The 26,220-nt window shown below is 39.0% G+C and overlaps 1 long non-coding RNA gene across 1 annotated transcript; it reads right to left on the reverse strand.

The window, feature by feature from the left end:
• Positions 1-12,314: 12,314 nt before the first annotated feature.
• LOC134817969 (uncharacterized) lies at positions 12,315-14,912 on the reverse strand. Its single transcript, XR_010160588.1, has 2 exons — positions 12,723-14,912; positions 12,315-12,602 (listed from the first exon to the last, which is right to left on the reverse strand). It is a non-coding gene; the product is annotated as an uncharacterized LOC134817969 (long non-coding RNA).
• Positions 14,913-26,220: the final 11,308 nt, after the last annotated feature.

The raw sequence follows: 26,220 nt of genomic DNA on the forward strand, positions 1-26,220 counted from the left end.
ACTAAAGAACACACTGAAGTTTGGAGTGAGTTACTGGCTAGCCAAAGATATAGATGGGAAAGATATCCTTCAAAGAAGTATTCAGACTAAATTGAAGATAGAAATTATACAGCAAGGAAGCCTCACTGTATAATTTCAGCTTAAAAAACCAAAATTTCTCTGAATTTGATCTAGGTAGGCTCATTATTATTATTAAATCTTAGATAGCTAAGAATTTAATTAATTATTAACAGGCCCCTTAACGTGGGCAGTAACATGTCCCTTTATAAATTATATAAACAAATTCAGGTCTATTTTTCCGATTTTGCTAACTGTTTCTTTAGATCTGTTTCGGTCTTTTGTGGGAGTTCCCACATCTGCTGGTTGAGAATGCTCAACATAATATACATGATGCTTGACTGCTTTATTGACCAGGGCAGGTCCCGGGGGCAGACATCCCAACACCAGTGCGTTGGGACATAGTGTTGGTCTGTTTCAGGATGTGTTAGATCCCAGAGAAGCCGCCATCTCCTCTACTGCTTTAGCTCAGCAGGTAGGCTCAACCATTGGGGTGCCTCAAACACAAAGGCACTGTCATGTCTCAATTCCTAGAGACTTGAGAGGAGCATCAAAGAGGGGTAACAAGTGCACATTAGTAGAGGTTGAACCATTTACTAAGCTACAATATCAATGTTTAAGTTAAATTTAGACACAATTTTGTTGTTTTTGGGGCAGAAAATCAAGTGAATCATACATAGTAAATAAATGTATAATGTGATATTCACATCCAACTACAATGTCAGTAATAGTTAACTTAACAAATCAATCAAAATGCTTTGATCTTTCCTCAACTTGTATCACTAGATAATTTATAAGAGTTCTTGAAAGAGTATTCTTTCCTTGTGATTCTGATATTTAGGTATTAATTATAGATTTAGGTTGTAGCAATCAGGGGGGAGGGGGGAGCCAACAATTGGCGCTTTTTTCGGCGGTGGGCGCTTTTTTCGGCGGGAGCGCCGAAAGGCAACGTTACGCCACTGGCTACAAGGATACAAGGATACAAGGATACAAAAGTGATAATTATTTTATTGAGTTCACAATAGTTATAATTCTGAAATAATTTAAGTTACACACTTCTAATCATTTACAAATGTGTAGGGATAAAATAGAAATGTTATAATATAATGCTATTTTCTTTAAGAAAATCAAATTTGTATGGTTCATGAGTTTATTTTGAGTTCCTAGAGCATTATGCACTTGCCAGTATTTGAGTGGAAATCTGGGCTCTTATAATAGGCTGTATATTGTTCGTTCACAGAGAGAATTGAATGGATTGCTCTTGCTGTGGCAGTAAATTTGGTAGGATCTAGATTTTTGTTGGAGAGCAGACCGGCTAGGTCAGTGATGTTTTGGGGATAAAAGTTGAATTTTTCCCTAACTGAGGAGTAAAGCAAACAGTCAATTAATACATGGCTTTCGTCCTCGATAGGTTTGAGCCCTTTACTGAAAAAGCAGTAAGTGCACCAACGTTCTTCTCTTGGTACAAGAGGGGTTTCGTATCTGCCCCTTTCAACGTAGAGGTTGTGGCAGCTGATACGAAACCTTGTCAAGCTTTTTCGAAAATCAGGTACTTCGATTATTCGTAGGTATGCCTCTGGTTCAAAATCATGTTTAATTAAGTTATAGAATTCTAGTTTTGGTGAGGAGGCCTTGGCAGATTTCCAGGTATTCACGAATTCTTCCCTCATATTATGACTGATTTGGGTGGAGAGCTTAGATTTTGATGAAGATGAGTGGGGGAAGTTGTATTTGGTGAGAAGCTTTGAGATGTTGGTATACCAAGGAAGGCCCAGCTCAGCATGATCTGCTCGTGAAATGCAGCACAAAGTAGTTCATTTTCGGTGCTTTCAAGGCGACTATAGTAATCTATTGCAAGTTTGCAGGCTTCAAAGAATAGGGGGTGGCGCCCACTTTCGCCCCAGCAACCTATATTTGATGCTTTTGAATGGACGGACAAAGACCACTTGATAAATTTTAGGTGGAATTTCTCATAGTGGTCCTGTGCAATGTACTTCAGGGTATGCTGGGGGCTGGCTTTGTCATCTATTTTTGAAAGGTATCTCATTGTTTTAGAGTGGGGGCATAAGACTTGACAGCCATAAAGCAGGATTGGTTTGATTAAGGAATCAAATAGAATATTAAGGGCACGGTGAGAGAGGGCATCTTTAACTATATTGCCTTTAAGGCCATATAGAGCACGGAGAGCTTTGGCCCTCAGCTCAGTATTTGCTGCCGTAAAGGATCCATTTCTGTGGAATATTATGCCAAGATAGCAGTACTTTTCGGTGTGCTGGATGGGCTGACCTCCCAATGTAAATGTTTCATGGGACTGCTTCTTTTTGGGAGGGCTGAATATGACAATCTTAGTTTTCTTTATATTTACTTCAAGGCCCATGGAGTTACAGAAGTCAGATAGAATGTTGATATTGACTTGCAAGGCCTTGGGACTTAGAGCAAGAAGGACAAGATCGTCAGCCCAGAGCAGATGTGATATTAGAACGTCAGCAAGAACTGGATAATCACCAACAGATTTCAGAAGAGATGACAAGTTATTAATATAGATTTTAAAAAAGTCTGGTGATAGGGGGTGTCCTTGCTCCGTTCCTTTGCCAATATCAATTTTAGGGGACAAGAGTTTGGAGATTTTTATATGAGCAATTGAGTTTTTGTACATATCACTTAAGCAGTTAAAGAAGTTACCGGTAATTCCAAGGCATGTTATTTTGTGCAGAAGAAGGTCCCTACATACAGTGTCAAAGGCCTTTCTTAGATCAACAAAGCATGCATAGAGACGAGCTTTTTTAACTTTAGTGTATTTATCAATGACTGTCTTAAGGGTGAAAACGTGATCATTAGTTTGAGCACCCTTCGAGAAACCGAGCTGTTCTTTTGGATCAGGACAGTAGAGCTTTTTGAAGTATAACAGACGTTCAAGTAAAATGCTAGAGAACAGCTTACCCATACAACTGCCAACTGCTATTGCTCTGTAATTGTCTGGGCTGAAGGGGTTGCCTGATTTGTAGATAGGAGTGATAATACTGGTATGCCATGGATAGTAACCTGAGACCAGAGAGTGGTTGAACGTTTTGAGGATGACTTGGAGACAAAGCGGAGTTAGGCTCTGAAGCATTTCGTTTGAGACCAAGTCATTTGAGCAACTTTTACCCTTTTTGAGCTTTTTGATTGCAGAAGTTAGTTCGGGTTCAGATATGAGCTTGTTTAGGATATCCAGATCTGGTGGTTCAGGGTAATGATTGTGATTGTGGTGAGTGGGATCGGGCTCCTGGTCTGGTTTCTTATAGAGGGATGCAAAGAAATCATGAAAGCTAGCTAGATCGAATTTGTCTAGTAGGGGGCTAGTGTCATGTTCTTGTTTAAGCCTTTTAAATTTTTTCCAGTCAAGAATATGACCCTCTTCAATAGCTTCATTTAACTTCCTAAGAAAAGATAATTTCTTACTGTTAACAAGATTACTGTGCTTATTGCGCTGCTTGTAATATTCACGTCTGAGAATATCGTTGCAGTGCTTACTACCTAGCCGGTTTGCTAGCCTATTCAGGTTTCGCCTCGAGGAGTTGATTTGTGGGTCAAACCATTTCTTGTGGGCGGAAGTTTTAGGAGGTTTTTTCACTTTTAACGCTATATCAGCAGCACTGTGGAGACAGTTAGTAATTGCATCGTTCAGTTCATGATTGCCCTCCAAGGTGCTGCTAAATTCGTTTGCTGCAATGTTTTCCAGGCTACTAACAATTTCGGGCGAGTTAAGGGCTGTTTTAAATAGTGAGTGAGAGGTGTTGCTGTCCCACTTATAGCCACAAGGAAAATTAGAAAAGTCTGGGAGCTGGAAGTTGGCAACAAATGGTTCAAATGTGGTAAGTTTCAAGACTAATGGACAATGGTCAGAGTATGATGTAAACTCCTTCACTTGGAGAGAGTTTACATGATCCCTTGCCCATGAGGTGATTACGAAATAGTCAACCACACTGCTCCCATTGTATTTGTGACAGGTCATTTTTCCAGTGGTGTCCCCGAGGGTACGGCCATTAAGAATTTTGAGTTGGTTATTAATAACCATGTCAAGAAAATGTTGGCAGTGGGGTTCAGATATAGTCAGGTCAGAGTTGTTTCTGGGTTCTTCGATGTCATGTTCAAGTCCAATGTCATTGTAAATGTCATGCATGGCAGGTGCATTACAAGAGAGGATATAGTCTGGGAGTTTTCCAGTTCTTGCATTTGCATCGCCACACATGATAACCTCTCCCTTTTGACGTAGTCTGATACAGATGGAGTCAAGAGCGGAGAAAGTATTAGCAGTATAGTCTGGATTTTTTTTGACATAGGACGAATATGCAGGGCTAATATAGTAACATACTAAAAATAGGTCAAAATCAAGCTTAAAAAAGTTTTTGTCAAGTTTGACAACAATAATATCGTCAGATTCGCTACAAGGCACACAAGAAACACCTTTTCTTAAATCATTTTCAGCAAGAATGCAGACCCCTCCTGAGCGAGAATTTTTGCGGTTGCTATTAAAAGAAAGGTATCCTTCAATCTTAACTTGTTTCTTTGTTTCTTGGAGACACAGAATGTTAGCTTGATTGAGGATTGAAAGAAATTCTTTATTTTCAAATTTGTTAGACCCATCTCCTGTGCTGTCCTGAATGTTCCAGGACATTACAGCGAGTTAATCTCGTGAGGCTTGTTTTTTATTGAATTTCATGGTTATTCTAACGCTCTGTGGGGGGCTGCTTTCTATAGGATCTCATACCAAAGGCACGGTATAGGCCAAGTTTGATATTCATACAGAGTTTTTTTAGACCATACTCTGAGACATGAAGTTGGTCTTCCTTCAGAGGGTTAGGAGAGTCTTCAGATGACTCAGCAGCAGAGATGGCTCGGGAGAAGTTTCCAGTGTTGTTTACAGTGAAGAGGCGCCGGTATAAGTCACTAAGCTCTCTTTTAGTGGAGACAAATTGGGTGATCTCCGAAACAAATTGATTTGTTAGATCACTTATTGGGCCAGGAGTTGGAGTGGGCAGGGAGACAACAATTTTAGCACTGGAACTTGAGAGGAGTGTGTCGATGGCTTCTTTTGCATCCTTGACTGCTTTATTAACACTAGCAGGAACCCGTCTAACCCTAAAGTGGTGTCAAGACTCGAGAGACTAAAATAATTATTATCTATTTAATTCGCGTTTTTGACACCACTTGAGAGTCCAAATTTTGGGCACTAAAATTATTATTCCTTGGCCAATTTTTTATTTTTTCATGCTGATTTGAAGGCCATTAAAGCATTTGACCCAGTCAAAAAAGTTTCAGTTGTATATGTTTTACGGTTTTTGCGGAAAGTCGCTCAAAAGCTGATGCCGTGGTGTCAGTAAAATGGCACGGATATATACACATATATATATCGTCTCGCTTTATATATAGTAAGATGACGGTCATTATATCTGTAATCATTAACTCCGAGCTGAAGAATGTAGCAGTCAACTTCTGGTTCTTTGATCACATCTCTCATGTGTTTACCGTTCAGGTCAGTAAAGGAACCTACTTTCTTTTTTTCAACCTTGAACCCAGAAGAGAAAGACTCGGCTATAAATCCGTTCATCTGAGAGTCATGAAGGAGGAGCACTTTTCTCTGTTTTCTGGTTTTTCTATGGGGGTTCTGAGTTGTGCTATTTGAGCTTTCACGGTTCTGGTTTTGAGCAGGATGAGGCGAGGGCCTTTTCTTTTGGGGATTTTTATGGCCATTGAGCTGGAGAGACTGCAGGCAGGCCTTAGAGACCTCAACCTCGTTTTTAATAGCAGTGATATTTTCTTCAAAGGCTTTAAGGGAGGTAGCAGTGTCTTGTTGATTTGAGTTGATGCTACTCATGATTTCCTCAAGCTTTTCAAGTCTCTTGTCCACAGTATTCAGCTCGTTAGACAAATTAGGGGAGCTGGGGCTACCTTTTTGATTGGATTTGTAGTCAGAGCACAAGACAAGAGTTTGCAGGGTGGTATGTTGCAGGCTAATTTTAGCTTGAAGGTCAATAACAGAGTTTTCCATGGTTTGGAGGGAGTGGGTGATGCAGTCAGGCTCAGCTGAGGTAGATGGAGGCTCAAGAAGAAGCAAGCTGAGGCGTTTGTGACATGCTTTCACAGCTTTCTTTAGTCGTTTCTTACAGTCAATGAGGGACCCTGAGTTTGAGCTACCATGACGAGAAAGTTCACTTTTCACCATTTTTTCTTTTAATGAATCAACGGCTTCTAACATTGCTTCTAGACTGAGAGGGAATGTCTCACTATCAGAGACTGAAGTTTTACTGCTGGTCACGGAGGGAGAGCTTGAGGCCAGAGGAGATCCGACTGGGGAGCTTCCAGTGATGATGGTTTGTAGTGATGTTAGTGTAAGAGAAGATCTACGTCTGTTTTGAAGCGACTGGGAGCTTGCGGAGTCTCCTGGGGTCTTGGGGGCAGGTACAGTTCGCGAGTACAGGTTCGCGAGTACAGGAGTGATGGCCATATCAATAAGAGGTGTAGATAGAGCGTTTCTGGTACGCAGGAAGCTGGAGTTGCAGGTCCTATAGGTCACTGAAGTGCGTGCAGCAGTGATTGCATTGTCTTTGGGTATTTGGTGAGTGTACTTTTTTTGGAAATCAGTACCATGCATAACGAGAACTGAGCCTTGGTCAAGTTTGATTGTGATGGCATTTCCAGAGTTCTTAGCCTCTCTAATGAGCATACAGCGTTGTTGACCGAGTGACAGAGTAACAACAGGTTTAGAGAGGTCAACCTCTGGCTCATTATCGCTATGTTCGCTACAAGAATCTCGACCTGTCCTATACTGGTTGATCAAAAAGCAATCAGAGGAACAATCGATGTTGTTGGGTTGAAAGATGTTTTCCGCCATGTGCTGATATGCTGCAATAAGACGAGGACATTCTGACACAGAGTTGGCTTTCATTACAATTCCTGAGAATGCGTAGTCAACAGGGCCATACCAAGATGACAGTCGTGGGAGCTGTACTTGAGCCTGCTTGTGGATTGTGGTGTACTGTTTGAGGGCACCAGTGTTTTCAATTTCACAAGCGAACTGATCACATAGCTGACTTGGAAAAACATCCTGGAAGAGACTAATACTACAACCAGAGTCAGGGTTACAACGAGCATTTTATTAACACTTTTAATTCAATCCTATAATGTGTGTTCTGAACAAGTGGACAACTCTTGCGATAACTGGAAATTTGTCTACATGCCTAACAATGATAAATGGTTAATAAATAAATTATAACATACACCCCCCGTAAAAATCAAATAAAATTTAAAAATTTAACAAAAGGAAACGCGCAAATGCGCGCGTCAGCTGAAAAATTGTGCTTTTTATACGAATTAGCGCCATTTCAATGCGCAGATAAAGATACATTTGATAAAACATTGATAAAACTTTTCAAAAGTCACATACCCGCAAGAAACCAAATAATCGGTTCATATAAAAATACATCTTTCATAAACATGTGTTGTTCTAAAAGGCACTCATAAAACATGAATTTGTAAAACACGATTCAACATGAATTTGTAAAACCTCAAATCTACCAAGTTATAAATCCGATTAATACCATAAAAATCACAATTCCAGAAAACATATCATTCATTAAACAGCAAGTCAATAACGTTTCAACCTGCCTCAAACCGCGGAGGAGGTACTCCCTTATTAGTCCTCTGTGACCTACGTAATGCAGGGGTAAAGTCCGGTACCACAACATCCAACGGCGGAACAGCAGGGTTACACGTATTCTTAGTAGGAACAGAGCCACTATCTTGTCCGATTACAACAGGTCCTGCGGTTAATTCCCTATCAATAGTCTGTACTTCACCGCAATCAACAACAGAATTTTGTCCAGGGTCAATCTCAACTTGACCTGCCAGAGGAGCAATATCCCGAATCGATACCGAGGCCTCCCTTCCGGAAGCAAACCTAACTTTAGCAGATTCAGGCTGTAGTGAGACAATATCCACCTCTTCGCACAAATCATCGTACTTATTAGACCTCACGTGTTTCTTAAGAAGAACCTTGGATGCCCCGATAAGCCAAGAAGGTAGAGAATTACCTGTGGCAGATCTCCTAACATAACTAAATAATCGCTCATGAGGTGATTGATTAGTTGAGGTACATAATAAGGTGCGGATAGAGTGCAGAACTTGAGGGAGGACCTGTTCCCAGTGACATGGTGCTAATTTCTTACTAGCCAACGCCAGTTCAATTCCTTTCCATATAATGGCATTATATCTTTCAACTTGGCCATTTCCTCTGGGATTATACCGGCTGCTATTTGAGAATCCAATGTTGTTCTCAATTAGGAATGATCTGAATTCGTGAGAGACGAGTGATGGTCCATTATCCGAGTGAACCATCCCCGGAGTACCGAACAATGAAAATAAATTCATGAGCGCCTTAATCACTGTCCTAGACTCTTGATCACGGCACGGAATGGCAAACGGGAACCTCGAGTACTCGTCAACTACAGTTAATATGAACCTGTTCCCTGTACCACTTGGTAAGGGTCCCTTAAAATCAATGCTCAATCGTTCAAAAGGTTGTGTTGCCTTAATCACAGGAGAGTTCTCGGACTTACAGAAACGTGGTTTAATCTTAGAACACACCACACATTTCGCGATGGTCTCTTTTACCTCCGCTAGAGAATAGGTAAGATTCTTACTCCTAACGAAGTGATACATTCTAGTGACCCCAGGGTGACATAGTTCTTCGTGAATCCGAGAGAGGGAAGGACCTGTATGATATGTAGCAGCACTAAATGCTCTTGACAAGCAGTCCGCTGTGACATTAAGCGGGCCTGGTCTGTACTCTATGTCAAAGTCTAGACAGCTGAGTTCAATACGCCATCGGTCTATCTTGCTGTTTTTAGTCTTTCCATGATTCTTTTTATCATATATGTACGAAACAGCCTGCTGATCCGTAAGTAATTTAAAGTGCCGGCTAACTAAGTAGTGTCGCCACGCACGACATGCCTCCACAATAGCACAAGCCTCCTTCTCCACTGCATGATGTTTCCTTTCATGAGGCTTCAATGTTCGAGAAAAGAATGCCACCGGTTTTCCTCCTTGATTCAAACTGGCCGAGACTGCAAAATCAGAAGCGTCAGACTCTAGCACCATCTGCTCATTAGTGTTAGGGCAGACTACACAGGAACCCTCTATACACGTTTTCAGATTATTAAATGCCGTGATTGCCTCTTTCTGTAGGGGGAATTCCGGGTCTATCAAAGGTCGTACCAAGTCCGAGAATTTTGGCACCCATTTAGCATAATAAGAGAATAAGCCCATGGCCCTTTTTAGTGAGTCAGCATCATGTGGTACCGGCAAGTCCCTCAACGGCTGCATGCGCTCAGGATCAGGACGGATAGTGCCGTGAGAAATTTGATAGCCCAAAATGTTGATAGTTTCAACTGAACTTATAGTCTTATCATGATTCAACGTTAGTCCCAACTTCTTAATAGTCGACAATAACCCCTTGACGTTTTTGTCGAAATCTTCCTGATCATAGCCCCCAACAGTTATATTGTCCAGATAAGGAAAAACACTATCTAACTTATTTTCCTCCACAAGTATGTCCATATTACGTTGAAAAACAGGCCCACCATTAGTGACTCCAAAGGGAATGCCATTAAATTCAAATAGTTTCCCAGCTGCTTCAAAGGCTGTGAGTGGCTTTTCTCCTTCGAGAATCGGGATTTGATGGTAGGCAGACTTAAGATCAAATGTGCTATAGATCCTGTACTTAGCTATCTGCGAGGCCATAGTATCAAGGTTTGGCAGAGGATACGCATCTAAGTGTGTGAATTTGTTGATCGTTCGAGAGTAGTCTACCACCATTCGGGGCCTTGCTGAATCTAAACCTGTAACGAGGACCTGTGCTCTCCAAGGACTATTACTTGGCCTAATAGTGCCCTGTTCCAATAACTCTTTAACCGATTTTGCTATAAATGCTCTCTCTGCATCAGAGTACTTTCTGGACCTACAAGCGATTGGATTGGTGCCTTCCATTAATGTGGAGAATAGAGGTATGGGCTCAAGGTTCGACATTGAAAGCTGTGCACAGTTCCTACCAGCTTCATCTATCACCAAGGGATCTCTATTTCCTCCGAAATTAACCACAAAATTCGTATGACTTCGGAGTAAATCCAAACCCACGATTGCGTCGCAACATAGTTTGTCCATAACTGATAATTTACACTCTGAATAGGTGTGGCCTTCAATCACAATATCTACTACACAGGACCCCTGAGTGTTTGTTGACATTGATTCCGAAGCTAAAGTTATTTTGTTCGTACCAGGGCCTATCGTTATGCCATTTCGCCTAGCAAAACCCAAGTCAACAAAACTCTCTGAGCTACCAGTGTCAATCAAAATGTAAGCGATATGATTATTTACCTTTGCGTTGACGGTTGTCTGAGACAGCGTTGAAGGTGTCGATGGAGACATAGCACAAAGATAAGAGAATGGGGATGATTGCTGGGGCTGATCAGCAGACGGGACGTTGTAGGCGTTGTTAACTGGAGTATAAGCGTTGTTTGCAGAGTTCTTCTTAGAGAAGTAATCATTAGGTGCGGTCTTCCCAAGACCCGTCGCTGATCGACATACTCGTGCCCAATGTCCGCGCTTACCGCAAGTTTTACAAGTAGTATTATTAGCAGGACACGCTGTTCGAACATGGTACTCCTTACCACAATATCCACACTTTATATTAGGACTAACTGAATTGCCGTGAGTGGCAGCTACAACCGCATGATCCTTTGAATCCAGTCCAGAATCGTTTCCCTTAACAATACCATTTAGATTAGAACCGTTATACTTTTCATTGTTTGAGATTGATTGCTCCAGAGTACAAGCCAGAGTGATGGTATCATCTAAACTTTTAGTGTCCTCCATTAGGCGCTGCCGAATTTGCTTGTCCCTTAGCCCACTGATAAGAGCTGTTCTAATGCTCTCTTCCCCATGAACAGCAGCTGATACTTCGGTAAAATTACACTGTTTCGCCAGTGTCCGCAACGCCAAGACGAATTGATCAACTGATTCAGCTTCAGTTTGACTCCGTGTAGATAAACAAAATCTCGCAAAGTTAGTATTCTTTGTTTTAACAAACAAACCATTCAAGATCTTAACTGCCTCCGAAAACTTTGTTTCACCCTTGATAGTTGTATATATTGAGGGGCTCACATAATTGCAAAGCACCATATATTGTGTCTCTTCGGTGTTAGCTTTTTCACCAAGAATAGTAATAAAATTGTCTAGAGTCTGTTTCCAGTGCAGGTAGGTATCTGCAACTTCGTCACCTTTATCTGTGAGGGTGATGTCCAAGCGCTGAGGGCTTAAAAACTTTTCCATGATGAGGGATGTAGACAAATATGTTCTGAACAAGTGAGACAACTCTTGCGATAACTGGAAATTTGTCTACATGCCTAACAATGATAAATGGTTAATAAATAAATTATAACAATGTGCCATGAAATAATATTAAATCGTTATATCTTTGTATTTAATAAACTTCTTACCGGCCATGTAACACGGAAAATGTGTTGCTGTTAAAAGATAAGCAGCGACATCACCCCAAAATCAACCCTAAGATAATAACAAATTTAAAATGGAGGAACCAAATTTTGAATTGTCTATCTATCACAATCTGACGAATCAGTTATACTCAATACTGGTGACATGTATCCTAGTGGTGGTCATCAATTAAACGTTATATGATGGGGTAAAAGTGGTCTGAGTTTCTTTTCCTTTTTCTTAGTTTCTTCTGCACTGCTACTTTAGATTGTTGAACTCGTCGAGAAAATGTCCGTATCTTCTACTGATTTTACTCTAAAAGAATATTCAAACAATATACACATAATATAGCAATGGCCAATTGGCTGACTATAAGGTCATGGCCTGAACAAACAATTTTTTTTAAATAGTCAAGTGATGCTAAAGCAGAGCACAAATGTGTAATAAGTTAATAGATTAAAAAACTGATTCATGTGATGCATTCGCAGAGCACAGATAAAAATACTGATTCAATGATTAAAATTATAGCTGTGAGTGTCAATAAATTACTGTGTCGTAAAAAAAGGATCGATGTACACGTGATCTGAAATACCAATAACTCAATATCAAAAGGATAGTGTCTAGAAACATTCATAGTCCATGGTGGCAGGTGTTGGAACCCTGTTCTTGGGTTAATTAAATAACAAATAATACTCAATTATTATAAATACAAATTAGATGAATAAAGAGGTTATACAAATCTTGTGTCAAAAGTAACCTTGTTACTCTACAATGTACTCTCTTAAATAGTGAATGATTGATATGGTGTGACTCAGTAACTCACACTACTCTGCTCTGACTAATAGTTAAAACACATTTCAATACTAAACTAAACAATGTCTTTTTTACTATTAGATTAAACTACTATTAAATTAAAACTACTACTCCTGATGATGATGTTCTTCTTACTATATGAGGGACTTCTGAATGATGAGGACTTCAAGTAAAACTGGAACTGATAACTATAAAACAAAACCCTGGGGGAAAACTACCGTGAGTAAAGTGAAAGGTAATCCACGTGAAACTATAAATGAAAGTGAAAGAGGAAGCGGGAACACCTAGACTAAACTACTAAACTATAACTATAAACTACTTACCACTCTTTCCACGTCACAGAACACAGATAGTATCTGTCGACTGGAATCTGTGGGATCACTAAAACAACGTCACTCCTCTCCCTTCTGCTACGCTAGAGTCTGGAGTCGACAACGTCACTCCTCTCCCTTCTGCTACGCTAGAGTCTGGAGTCAACTAAACACTGGACACTCCTCTCTCTTCTGTTACTTCAACTAGAGTCTGGAGTCGAGCCTTGTCTGCCTTCTGGAGTCCCTTTACCCCAACACTGTATATACAATCACTGGAACTAAACCTTTGCTAAAGTGAGATACAGGGTTAGTAATATGTAAGTACAAAAACAAGCTACAAATAGAATTAAGATTCTAACATTCCCCCTACTTTAAAAAAGAAAAAGTACTTACTAATAATTTAACTCATGACTTTTACAATCTTAAAGTCATAGCTCCCTATACTTTCTTTGTTAAAAAATAGATATCCGACTATCCGAGTTAAATTAGGAGATAAACTCTAGAAAAAATGTTAAGTTAAAAATATTCTAGTCCCGCACGCTGCACAAAAACGTGTCGTGCGCGCTAAACATACTTTCTATGAGTTTGAGCTACAAATGCTCGGCTCAGACAAAGGCAAATCTAATACGTGTCATGTCCACTGTCATAAAAGCAGATAACTAAAAAAGCAGTTAACGATTATTCCATATTCGGCGAGTCACGTGGTACAAGTGGATTAAATCTCTGTTAACGCGGGAAAAACATCCGCTGTAAAACAGGCTAGTGGCTAAAATGACTGCCTTCCACGCTGAGCGTGAGATCTGAGAGATATAATACTTGTACAAAACGTCCGATAGAATTAATACAGTCTAACTATTAGCTAATTAACTATCAAAGTTCTTAATACGAAAATCTCTTTTCTATGAACGGAATTGAAACATCGTTCTAAGACTGACAGGTGCAACAAAAAATACCCGTCCAACACTGTAATCAAGTGTGATCTTTAGAGATTTCTGTATCGAGTTATCGTAATGACAGAAAAACTGCGTACTAAAACTAAATATTAGGAGCTATTCAAGCTTTAAACACAACCTCTAGAGAGTCAATAATGAGTCACTAACAAATCATTGACACACACCACTGTACTAAACAGTTCTAAAACGTAAAATACATGAATTCTGTCGTTTAAAAACAGGTTCAAACTGAGTCCCTAAAGGCTCGGGATCAGCGAAGAACATGTAATAGCATGTTGATCGAAACGACAGCATTCTTATAAAACCAAAAAACTCACGCTGAGCAAGCTGCTCCTAACTCATCCCAACAGAAAATACCAAACATCCCCTGTTAACACTTCCTACAGAAGATGCAAGTTAATAAAGTAATATCAGGTAAACACTTTCATGTCTTTGAGAAGAAAAGGATCGTCTTTCTGAAAAGTAAGTTTGAAACTGAAATGTTAGACTTTTAGAAGTAGGAATCTGAAATATTCTGTTAGCGGTAATTTTATTACACATGTCACGTACAAAATGTACTTTAAATTGTATCTATTAATCCTTATTATCTCTACACCATGTAATAGAAAATTTAGCAAATCAACTGACAAATGTGACCGTGCGCTACAACACAAAGAAAAGGAGCGCTAAAGCTGGTACACACGTCTAAATTCGCTAACTAATCTATCTTTCTCCCAAAATTGTTGAAAATTTAGCAAATACAACCAAAGTTCAGTTACCAGACTAAGAGAAAAGAAAAGAAAGGATAGACTGGTTCCTAAAAATGGGATTCACTAACTTTTCATCAAACATTCCCAACTTACTACATTCTCAGTAAAAAATTTGAACTAACGACAAAAAATTGTCAAAATATCCTTCCCAAAACTTCTGTTCGAGAAACTTCTCTAGAACATAAAAACACAAAATTAATATACGTGTAAAGAGTTACAAATGTTTAAAAGATTGTTAAAAGATTGTTAAATACAAACACCTCGTGCATGTTAAAAGTCTCTGAATAGAAAGGTTAAAAATGTAAAAATGACTCGTTACAAAGTTGGTAATTCTAACAATACTAATATATACACACACATTTAAAGTTAAAAGTTTATTACAAATGACGTTAAAAAGTTATTGTTTAACCAAATTGACATTTCAAACAACAAATAATCCGAGCAAAAATATTTAATCTCTTTCTACAACATAAAGTCCAAAACAGTTCTACTCTCTCTGACATATACACAGTATCCTTGATCTATGACTTAAGCGAGCTTGCTGAAAACTGCACCTCTCCCTTCGTGAGACATCCTGAACAATCTTTAATTTCTGCACTTGTACAGAGTTATCCAACTCAACTGATACGGGTTCACCGATTGACTCGTCCAGTCGTACATTGTAACGATTTTTGTTCTTCCCTGTTGGTTTTCCGGCTCTACCTATCACCAAGGCATTATTCCAATCATCGCTCTCCGAGGATCTGAACCTGATAATGTCATTCTTCTTTACACCCACGCCTGTTCTGGTTTGACACACACTTTCCCAATCCGACTGATTCACACTCCCTGAAACTGAACTTACAGTTCCATGGTCATCTGGCTCAATTTCTGTCTCAATTTCTGGCTCACTTTCTGGCTCACTGTCTTGATCCACATTACCTGAAACTGAGCTCACAACTCCATGGTCCTCTAGCTCACTATCTGGCTCAATTTCTGGCTCATTGTCTTGCACACTCTCATTGTCAGCTCCACTGAATGTTTCTAACTCCTCCTCTTGATCACTTTCATCGTCACTTAGTGACCATGGCGAAGTAATCTTCTCCTCTAAAACAGGACGGACCTTAATTTCTGTTGCATGATTAGTTCTTCCAGAATCTGTTTGGCTGATAGAACTTTCACATCGTCCTATGGGTATCATCATGTGTCCTGACTTAGTGATCACTAGATTCTCTTCTCCTCCGAAAGCATAAACTTTGTCAGTTTCAGTATCGATCTTCATCTTCATCTTTTTCATGGACTCTCTAGACAGTAACAGAGGAATATCATTTTCCACAATAAACACGTTTAAAGTTACTTTCTGACCACATATTGTTACTGGGAGTGCTTTTTGTATCCTGGCTGTAACTGCATCTCCATCCCCGAAACAAAAATTCTTCTCACAAGGAGTCACGTTGACCTCTTCTTGTTCAGCTGATGTCAGAGATTCCTCGAAGGCTGTCAGCCATTTCTTCCCACACACTGTGGAACTAGCACCTGTATCTAAAAGTGCTCTATTTTTCGATTCTCCCATAAGACACTTGTCTTCGTCTTTTAGTTTAAAGTCAGACTCAAAGAATGTAAGCTTCTTCTCTCCAAATGTGTTGTACTTACAGTCTCTCATCATATGGTCTGTTTCCTTACAAATATGACAACGTAAGGGTCCTGATTGTTGGGCTTGTGCTCCTCGTCTGGATCTAAATGGAGCTTGTTGATACACGTTTCCTGAACTCTGTCCTTGAAACGCAGGTCTTCGTCCGAAGGGTCTTTGTCCGAAAGGTCTCTTAGATGAATAAAAATCCCTGTGTTGGTGGTATCTTTGTTGATAAAAAACTTTCTGAGGGTCTTCCTCCTGGTTGCTCTGGTCCTCACCAAAATGTTCTGAATTGTTGATGTCGTACTGTTGAAAATAAGTATTTACAGGCTCTTCTTTAATCTTTGGTTTTCCGATGGAATATGTTTCATCGCTTGCGCCGCTTGCGCTTGATGAAGAAGAAGATGTATTAGTATAATCTTCTCCGTATGCTCTCTTAAGCTGGGATTCCATATTCTCGTAGCTTAACTTAGAGACCGTTGCCCTGATTAACGTCTTTTGATGGTCCGAGAGATTAGCATGATGTAATAAGAAGTACGCTAGTACTCCATCTTCAAATACCACAGTAGCACCACGCTTCTGCACAAGGCTCTTGTAACGATGGCTAAATTCTCTCACATACTCTTCCATGGGCACTTCCTTGGGTCTTCTGTAGTTCATGAAGCTGTCAATGGACGTAAAGACTGACTGAGTCTGGTCTTTTTCATATAACTTGTCCAGCTCAGCAATGAGAACATCTATTCCTCCTGCTTTGGACAATTCTTCCACGTCCAGCTGTATAGCAACAGCTTCTGGTTTTCCAGACATATTCATGATTAATGCAGCTGCTCCTGCCTCAGGCTTGACCGTGGTTACCTTCTTCCACCACTGAACTCTCCGTTTCCAATCTGAATAGTTGGACTTCTCATCGAGAACAGGTACTTTGTCACTTCCCATGATGGATGTAGAAGAATCTGAAAGCTGAAATCGGGTGTTAGGTGTTAAGTGTTAGTTAAAATATACAAAAAATAAATACGGTCCGGTGTAACGTAGTTCTTCCTGCTACCACTGTTGGAACCCTGTTCTTGGGTTAATTAAATAACAAATAATACTCAATTATTATAAATACAAATTAGATGAATAAAGAGGTTATACAAATCTTGTGTCAAAAGTAACCTTGTTACTCTACAATGTACTCTCTTAAATAGTGAATGATTGATATGGTGTGACTCAGTAACTCACACTACTCTGCTCTGACTAATAGTTAAAACACATTTCAATACTAAACTAAACAATGTCTTTTTTACTATTAGATTAAACTACTATTAAATTAAAACTACTACTCCTGATGATGATGTTCTTCTTACTATATGAGGGACTTCTGAATGATGAGGACTTCAAGTAAAACTGGAACTGATAACTATAAAACAAAACCCTGGGGGAAAACTACCGTGAGTAAAGTGAAAGGTAATCCACGTGAAACTATAAATGAAAGTGAAAGAGGAAGCGGGAACACCTAGACTAAACTACTAAACTATAACTATAAACTACTTACCACTCTTTCCACGTCACAGAACACAGATAGTATCTGTCGACTGGAATCTGTGGGATCACTAAAACAACGTCACTCCTCTCCCTTCTGCTACGCTAGAGTCTGGAGTCGACAACGTCACTCCTCTCCCTTCTGCTACGCTAGAGTCTGGAGTCAACTAAACACTGGACACTCCTCTCTCTTCTGTTACTTCAACTAGAGTCTGGAGTCGAGCCTTGTCTGCCTTCTGGAGTCCCTTTACCCCAACACTGTATATGGTCATTGTCAATTTTGCTTTGCCCATTTTTCTTACTTTTTGATTTAAAATTTTGAGCAGGTTGATAAAGAGCAATTTAATCCTTTCTGATATCATTTTCATCTGAAGATTCCGAATTTTCTGAATTCTTTGGAATGAAGTTTCTATCTCATGTGGAATAAAAGTTATGACCTGGTTTTCGATGTGGAGCAAAAAAGTGTGGAGCACCCCAATAAAATCTATGCTTTTTGACTATTTTGATCGCCATTTAACAAATAGATCCTGGACGTTGATTGCAAAATATTTTCACTGCCAAATCATAAAATTGACCTCAGCCAGTGTGGAGCAGTCGAAATATCCTCATATTTTTCGTCTCAACCAGGGGTAAACATTACAGTAGAATCTCCGTCTTTTCACAAAATCTTAGTTTAAAGGAATACGCACCAGATAACATTATCAATAATGGTACACCTTGCTCAACCGATGCGGAGCACGAAACTATTATACCTTAGTTGGGAATACTGATTGGGAAGAAACTGAGTTTTGAAAGTGAGTGTGATTAAAAACGATAAATACATCTAATCAGGCCATAAAAATATCATTTTTTCTTGTGATTATGTTCAGACCCCCTGACTCTATTCTTTGGAACTGCTGATTAACCTAGTAATGCTCAACCATGTGGAGCAGAGGACTTGTACAGCATAACATGACTCCTCATCGGCTGATATGACTTGGATGAGAAATTAGAATGAGTATTTTAGCTTTTACAATAAATCACTAGCAGAACAGATTGAAAAATTGTATTTAATAGGCTCAACCAGAGAGGAGCAGAATGGAATGATAGATTGATAACACAACTATTTGTAAGGATCAGTTTTGTTATATTAGGATAAAGGATGAATGATATCATCAATACTTAAGAAGCTGTTGATGTATGTAGTACTGTGTCCTTTAAAGAGAAATATGCCACCATAGAAAAAGACAATATGCTCAACCGTGAGGAGCAACAGGCTTTTCTACGGTAAAAAGAGTCTCCATGATGGTCGATCTGTAGCCAATTTGTACGTAATCCAATTTAAAGTTTACTGATACACTTTAAATACTTTTCTTACCATGATTGGGCCATGATTGATATTCCAGAACTGTTCAGCCAGAGTGGAGCAGAGCTAGAAATGACATGTCATGTACGGGATTCCTCAACTGCCTAACATTTGATGAATATCTCTCTTGCATGCGGCTGTAGAATGAAGTAGTGAGCTTCGAAAATCTAATACAACAGAAATCATCTCTGCTCCACACAGGTTGAGCACTGAATAGTTCCCGTGAAGTAAGTTTATTGACCACCAATATTATAACATATTTTCTCTAGAATGAATAAAAATAATATCCCATGTAGCACTTAAAAGTTGTCTCGATTGATCAAAAGGAAGACCTCTTTTTGCTCCACATGGTTGAGATAGGCTGTTCTCGACTAAAGAGTCTGCATCAACGGTGAAAATATAGATACAGGAGTCAAGATGTAAATCACAGAAGTCACTTTATCTCAACCCAGAAAGAATTTAAAAGTTAGCAAATTTTTAACCATTTTGGGCTCCACAGGGTTGAGAGAAGTGTACTGAATATAAATATCCGTTTCAGTACTCAAAATAGAGTTAGTAAGAGTTACCAAGCTAAAAAAATCTTACAGATCTAAACAAAAGCATTATGAAAAGCTAATAAATTAAAAATTTACAAATTTCTACATTGCCAAAACCTCGCTCCAGGTTGGTTGAGACATGGTGTGTTATCGCAAATAGTCAAAAACTCTTGAGAGGGGTTTCAGCTAAAAAGTTCATAGAGTTTCAACCAAAAACTTGACTGTTTAGCGTATGATTTTTGGTCTTGAAAATTGCCTAACTTTCAAGCTACTGCTCCACACAGGCTGAGCATTAAAAGTTGTCTCAACCGGGGCTTTCTGTGTAGATGGGATCTTTTTCTGAGAGTCTCAACCTGTTTTGACTGCCAGATTCAGTTACCAACGAGATTGCAAAAAGTTTTAAAATGTCACTTTGAAGCACTGATATGCTCCACATTGGCTGAGTAACACATATAGATTACATGTTAAAGTGTCCAGTGAACATTTGTTTCCATCTGGGTGAAATATTAACAAAGGGTGAACACCAGGTGGCATGCTAGCTCACTAAATAGCTCAACCGGTCAAATTGTACCAATTTTGGCAGTCAAATTTGGGCAAAGCAAACTTTACAATGACCATATACAATCACTGGAACTAAACCTTTGCTAAAGTGAGATACAGGGTTAGTAATATGTAAGTACAAAAACAAGCTACAAATAGAATTAAGATTCTAACAGCAGGTATCAAGTTAAACGAAGTTACACTGACTGGCAATGTATACGATTGCCGTCTCCCTCTCTCACCCCTGACCGCTATCAGGGTGCTCCTACTACTGATTTTACTTGACTGCAAACTGCACCATTCCTGATAAAATAATTTTCGTTTGGCGTTTCTCGAGCTTTCTCCCTCAGCTGTGCTACCAGTTTCCGATATTCTGGATATTCTACTCTCTGCTCCGAGAGTAGGTTCGATCAGGTGTCAGATACATTTTTGAAAACATTTTTGAAAACCGTGTTTTTACACGGGTCCGTATATAGCCGATTTTGCAGAATAAGTTACAGAAAAGCTAGCGGACCTAGCGGCAATATCGGATAGCTAGCGGAAACTAGCGGGTGTGTTAATGAAGCTAGTACTATTCTCTGCTATTTTGCGTGCGGCGTCCGCTATACTCCGCTAGCCATCCACTAGGTATGAATGCTGCATTTTAGTGCATCTCCGTTAGGCGCCCGCTAGCCATCCGCTGGCTTTTCTGTAACTTAAATCAGGCAATACGGACCCGTGTTTAGCTCCTTTGACTTTCTCAGAAGATCTGCCAATGCGGTTGAAATATCCAATACGACCTTGAAAGGCCTGGAAATGTCTAGTCACTACCATACTGTTTACCAACCCTTTTTACTTTCTAAAAGGATTTCTCTTCACAACAAGAACCAGTTGTGTTTCCCAAAACAGTCTTTGTTTACTGTTACTTTGTCGCAGAGTGATCAAGAAGGGGAAGACAAATTTTAAGGAATACAAATATAATATATAGTAATTCATAGTTATATAAGTGATAAGTTCAAATCGTAGTCAATACTACCATTTCACAAAAGTGGTTTTAAGAACAACGTTTTTAGATTTAATATAAGTGTAGGTCCGGGTCGTGCTAACAAACCGAACCCACAACAAAATTCACTGATTAACAAACAAAAGCAATAGGAAAACAAGTTTTAGGAAAAATATAATTATTATTTAACTTAACATCAGACCGGTAAAATAACACCAAACTAGTAAAATTGTTAACGGGTGATACTCGCAAAATATTTATTTCAAATATTTGTTCCATCGTCGACGAGTCCAATTCAGCGCGTGTTTTGGTAGGTTATAAATCTATTAAAAAATCAGATTTATATGTTTTTCAACTGTGGTACACCCGGTTTTTATAAAACTGAAAACATTTACATAACTTTTGAACAAAATTTGCAATTTCTATTTTCGATTTTATATTCAGGCTAAATTTGTTACACGTTGTAGACCTGCCGCGCACGAGTGCGCGGCTGTATCGTGGATTTTCCCACAATACTAGTGAAATGACTTGTATCACGTTGTGACCCCCACGGTCGTTTCACTATGCAATGGTAGAGTTTCTACGATACAGGGGAGCCGCGCACGCGCACTCGTGCGCGGCAGGTCATACAACGTATGACAAAATGACAATAAGGGTTGCACGACGTAGTGAAACAAATTTAGTGAAACAAATTTAAAATTTTATCCTTTATTTTACAATCATAATATAATAATATTTATAAGCCTCCGTTTTGAAAGTTTTAAATTTTAATACATTCACATTTCTATTTAAAATTCAATTTTATGTACAAGTCAATAACTGGCCGCCAAAGCCGCGCATTCTTGAAAACAGGATTAACTTGATTATAGTTATACGACTATGTAAATTAAAAACTATCCGTGGTTTTTTCTTTTAAATAAATAAATTATAATTTTACCTAAGTCCAAAGCCAGCTTTGAAAAATTTACTATTAAATCATAATATATCGTCAACTTTAAATATTTACAATGCAACAATTCATTAATCTGTAAACACGCGTACTCCAGCCCCTAAACGCATAAATTGTTATGCGGCGCGGCTCAAGCCGCGCACGCACGTATTATTTTATACTGTTTGCTTTCTAATAAATATCGTGCCAATGTGTACGTCTAAATTGTAAACGTTCATGTTTTGTGTAAAGTGAATCCAATTGGGACTAGTGACAAGGATAAGGACCCAAGTGCCTGTACGGCTTTTTCGGGCCCCTGTGGACCACTACTCTTGAAATCACTCTACAACATTGAACATCTATATCTACTACGTCATTTGGCAATTATTGTCATTAATCTAACTTTCTAATTAATTGCCGAGGGGGAAGAGTAAACGCTTCACATTAAAATTCAATATACAAAATTCAAAACCATCAATACGGTATTAAATATTATGGACAAGTCTATAGATCTATTTCGTAGTCATATATTCACATGATTTGCTTTATATTATATTATCTTAATCATTAATACTGTAATGAAGTACAGTAGGATTTGTGTTTCGAGAAAGAAAGGTTGCGGTCAAATTATTAACAAAAGTAAACAAAAGTCCATCAGGGACTCCGTGGAGTCGAAAAAGGTACACGGCTGCTGTCTGGTGCGTAATCAGTAATACAAAGCTAAAGAGGCCAAAAACTTTTTTGAGCAAGTTAACTTTGCTGTTTTATTGAAAATATTTGCATAACGACGCGATAGCCGATTAATGATTAAAAAATTTGCAAGACAGTTGTAAAATTAAGCACAAACGGTGTTTAAAATTTAAACTTTTCGCAATAATATTTTGTAAACATGTGTGATGCAATAATGTGTTATAAATTTTACTTTACTTTACTTTACTTTTACTTCATTTTGAAACTTTGATACAATGTGATGGGCCTATTTTTTATTTGTTTTGTTTTAAGGTTAATTCAAATTTATTTAATATGATCATGATTATGGCCAAATAATTATTTTTTAATTATACTAAAATTTAAAGCGCGCCGCGCATATTTTCGCCAATTTACACCGTAGTACGAAAATTGAGCGCTATTAAATTTCTACAACAATAACTATAGAATTTTCAATGTTATCATTGCTGATTGCATTTCATAACTCTATTTGCCTCTATCTGATCATCGTTTCGTTGTGTAATTTGATTGTTAACTATGTTGTCATGTTTCCCCATTGATGTGGGGTCCTCATCCACATTGTTTCCCATCGATTTTATCATGTGTTAGATTATCCCTTAAAAGCCGGCTCAGCATGTGACATACTTTTTAAATTCATCATACTTTATCGTGATTTGTTGATACTGGATTGGTTTTTCGTGGATTCTCTACGGTTACACTGTTTACGTTTGAAATGTAGGATTTGTCTGAACTAGAGAAACAAAATTGTTGAGAAGAGTTGTGGCCATTTTTAAATATTCAGAGAGATCATTTTTTTCGAAAGTTGGAGCAAGGGAAACCTAAACCTCTCAAGACCAGACTTGTGAAGCACAGATTTATGAAGCACAGGAAATGGCAGACCGAGAGTACAATTTCTCATGTAGAGCCACAAAACGCCTTAAAGAAGCTATTCTCAAGCAGACAGACAACTACACAGAGGACTGGAGACACAGTAAAGGAGTGAAAACTGAGATAACGACTGAACGAAATCTCTTTTATCGACAAAAACAAGCAGAAATACGCCAGGAGCTCGAGTCAACACCACTGGCAAAGTTGATGTTCCAACTAGCGGCTGAGAAAGTTCCTCTCCAGACCCGAGAAGTCCTGCTTCTCCTTCCCCTCTTCACAAATCTATTAAGGGAGTCAGACCCACAAGTTCTGAACCTTTCCGGTTGGTGATTAAGTTTGATTTTTTGATAGAAACAAACCTGTTCCAGACGTGTTCCAGCCTTCGTTTTTGGTACTACATACCTAAATAACTTCATCATGGTTGAAACAATCCCAAAACAAAACGTCAATAATGCTAACACTTCCTCTACCCCCCAGAAAAAAGCTAAGACCCCAACAATAGTTGCTGCTGGAATGCTACGACAACTAGACACCAACCTGCTGAAAGCTGTCCAAAGTTACTTTGCAATGGAGGCAGATAGTACTGGAAGTGGTGCATCTTGTACTGAAAGTGTCACAGGTATTTTAGGAGCTGCTAAAAATCTTAGTGGCTCTGGTTCTTCGGATTCTGAAATAACCTCTGACACTATCTGTTGCTTTAATGCCAGTGGGCAAATGTTATGTACCCTTTTATCTTTCGATGAGCATACCTATAAATTGTTACTACCAGCAGAACTGAAGTCTGATGCAACATATCTCTCTCCTGCTGAAAGGGTCAAACTACTTTCTCAGCTAACTTACTTCAAAGACCCTCAAAGCAACGAAATTGCTGAACTGGAGTGGATAGAACTGATCAGACCACAGATGTTAAGTGTCCTTTCTGACCATGGTATCACTCCTACTAATCAAGATACTGATCAGGATCTAAGACGCAGATTATATGGAAAGCAATCCTTTCGTAGCAGTCACGGTGCTGAGGATAAGGTGGCATTATTTGGTTTTACCCTTAGAGAACCTTTGGTCTGTTTGTCCACTAGCTCCTTCCCAAAGGAGGACTACACCTACAAAACTAAACTTACAACTAGCTTCGTCACTGAAAAAGTTGAATCTGCTAAGACTCAAAGCTTAACACCTAAGCATGATATGCTAGAGTCTGGCAAAAATAACTCTGTTGAACCAGGATCGAAAGAATCTCCACAAAGATACAGGATGGAATCAAGTGAAAGGGGCACTCTATCATCAACATCATCTAGCTCACTTGTACTTGAAGGCAGTACACCTGACATCAACGAGATGGATCAAGAAGATGGGGATGCATTCACACCTCCCAACATAACATTTAACAACACTTTTGACTACAGAATTGAATCTAGAGCTGAGGAGGGTATCAATGATACTGGTGGCTCATGTACAATCTGTAACCAAGATGTTAGCGCTGATCAGCTTCTTACATGCTATCTATGCAAACTTTCAGTTCATTACACCTGTTACAAGGTGAAACAAGTAACAGCTCACAAACAAAAGATGCGTAACCTGAGCCACACAAATTTCACAGCACTTGGAATCTCCCAGAACAACAAATGGTTTTGCAATGGCTGCAACTCTATTTCCTTTGATGATATCCTGGAAAAGATATCTCTACATACTCAGGAGAAATTCATAGATGCTGTTGAGAAAAAAGTTAAACTGGTGAATGATACTACCTCAAGTTCCCTTGAAGGAGATTTTGATATCTCCCAATTTTCACTCCCTGACTACCAAGATACGAAGTCACAGCAATCTGAACATGAGATTACCAATATTCAGCAACTCAAAGACTCCATCACAATGGAACTAAGAGCTGCGCTAAAAGAAGAAGTAAAAACGTTAATCTCCGCCATAACACTATCCCATAATCCAGCTCAGAGCAAGCCCTTTACAATGTCTGCAGAAAATGTATACAAACCACCTGCATCATATTCTGAAAAGGCAAGACCACCTCACTCTCATTTGAGCACCAACACTTTCATAGAACCCCCAGTGGTCAAAGAGCTTACAAAAAAATCAGCTAGTGCAGTGCATTAAAAAGACAAGATATGGCAACATCATTCTTCAACTAAACTCTGAGGATGATATCAAACAAGTACTAAATGGATGGCAATCCCACTATTTTAAAGACACCAGTGCAAAAATAGGCACAGCGATATTCAGAATGACTGACCAGCATCTGACAAAGCATGTAGGCATCATAAGGCATGTCCCCATAAACATTGATATGGGCTCTATCTCTGATGGACTTAAAAATGCCAATTTGAATAGCACTCACGTAACTCGCTTGGGCAAATCATCAAACTCTGTTAAAGTCATCTTTAAGTCACATGAGGATCTTACACAAGCAATAAGCAAGGGATTCGGTCTTGAACACTTATGGCTAGAAGTTGCTCAATTCAAGTTCACCAAAAAACCAATGCAATGTCATGGCTGCAAAAGATTTGGACACCCTGTGAAATGGTGCCGCAGCAAAGCAGCATGTGGATTCTGTTCCTCAGAAAACCACACTGATAAAGAATGCCCGGAGAGAACCCATCCATCAAATTACTGCTGCCGCAACTGCAGAGGAAATCATACAGCCTTCTCAAACCAATGCCCACATTTCATAGAAAAAATGAATCTGATTAAACAAAGTAACCACCATGATTACTAAAAACAACGGAAGTCTTCATATCTGTC

Source organism: Bolinopsis microptera, chromosome 7 (assembly GCF_026151205.1).
Source record: "Bolinopsis microptera isolate Bmic1 chromosome 7, MBARI_Bmic_1.0, whole genome shotgun sequence".
Taxonomy (NCBI): Eukaryota; Metazoa; Ctenophora; class Tentaculata; order Lobata; family Bolinopsidae; genus Bolinopsis; species Bolinopsis microptera.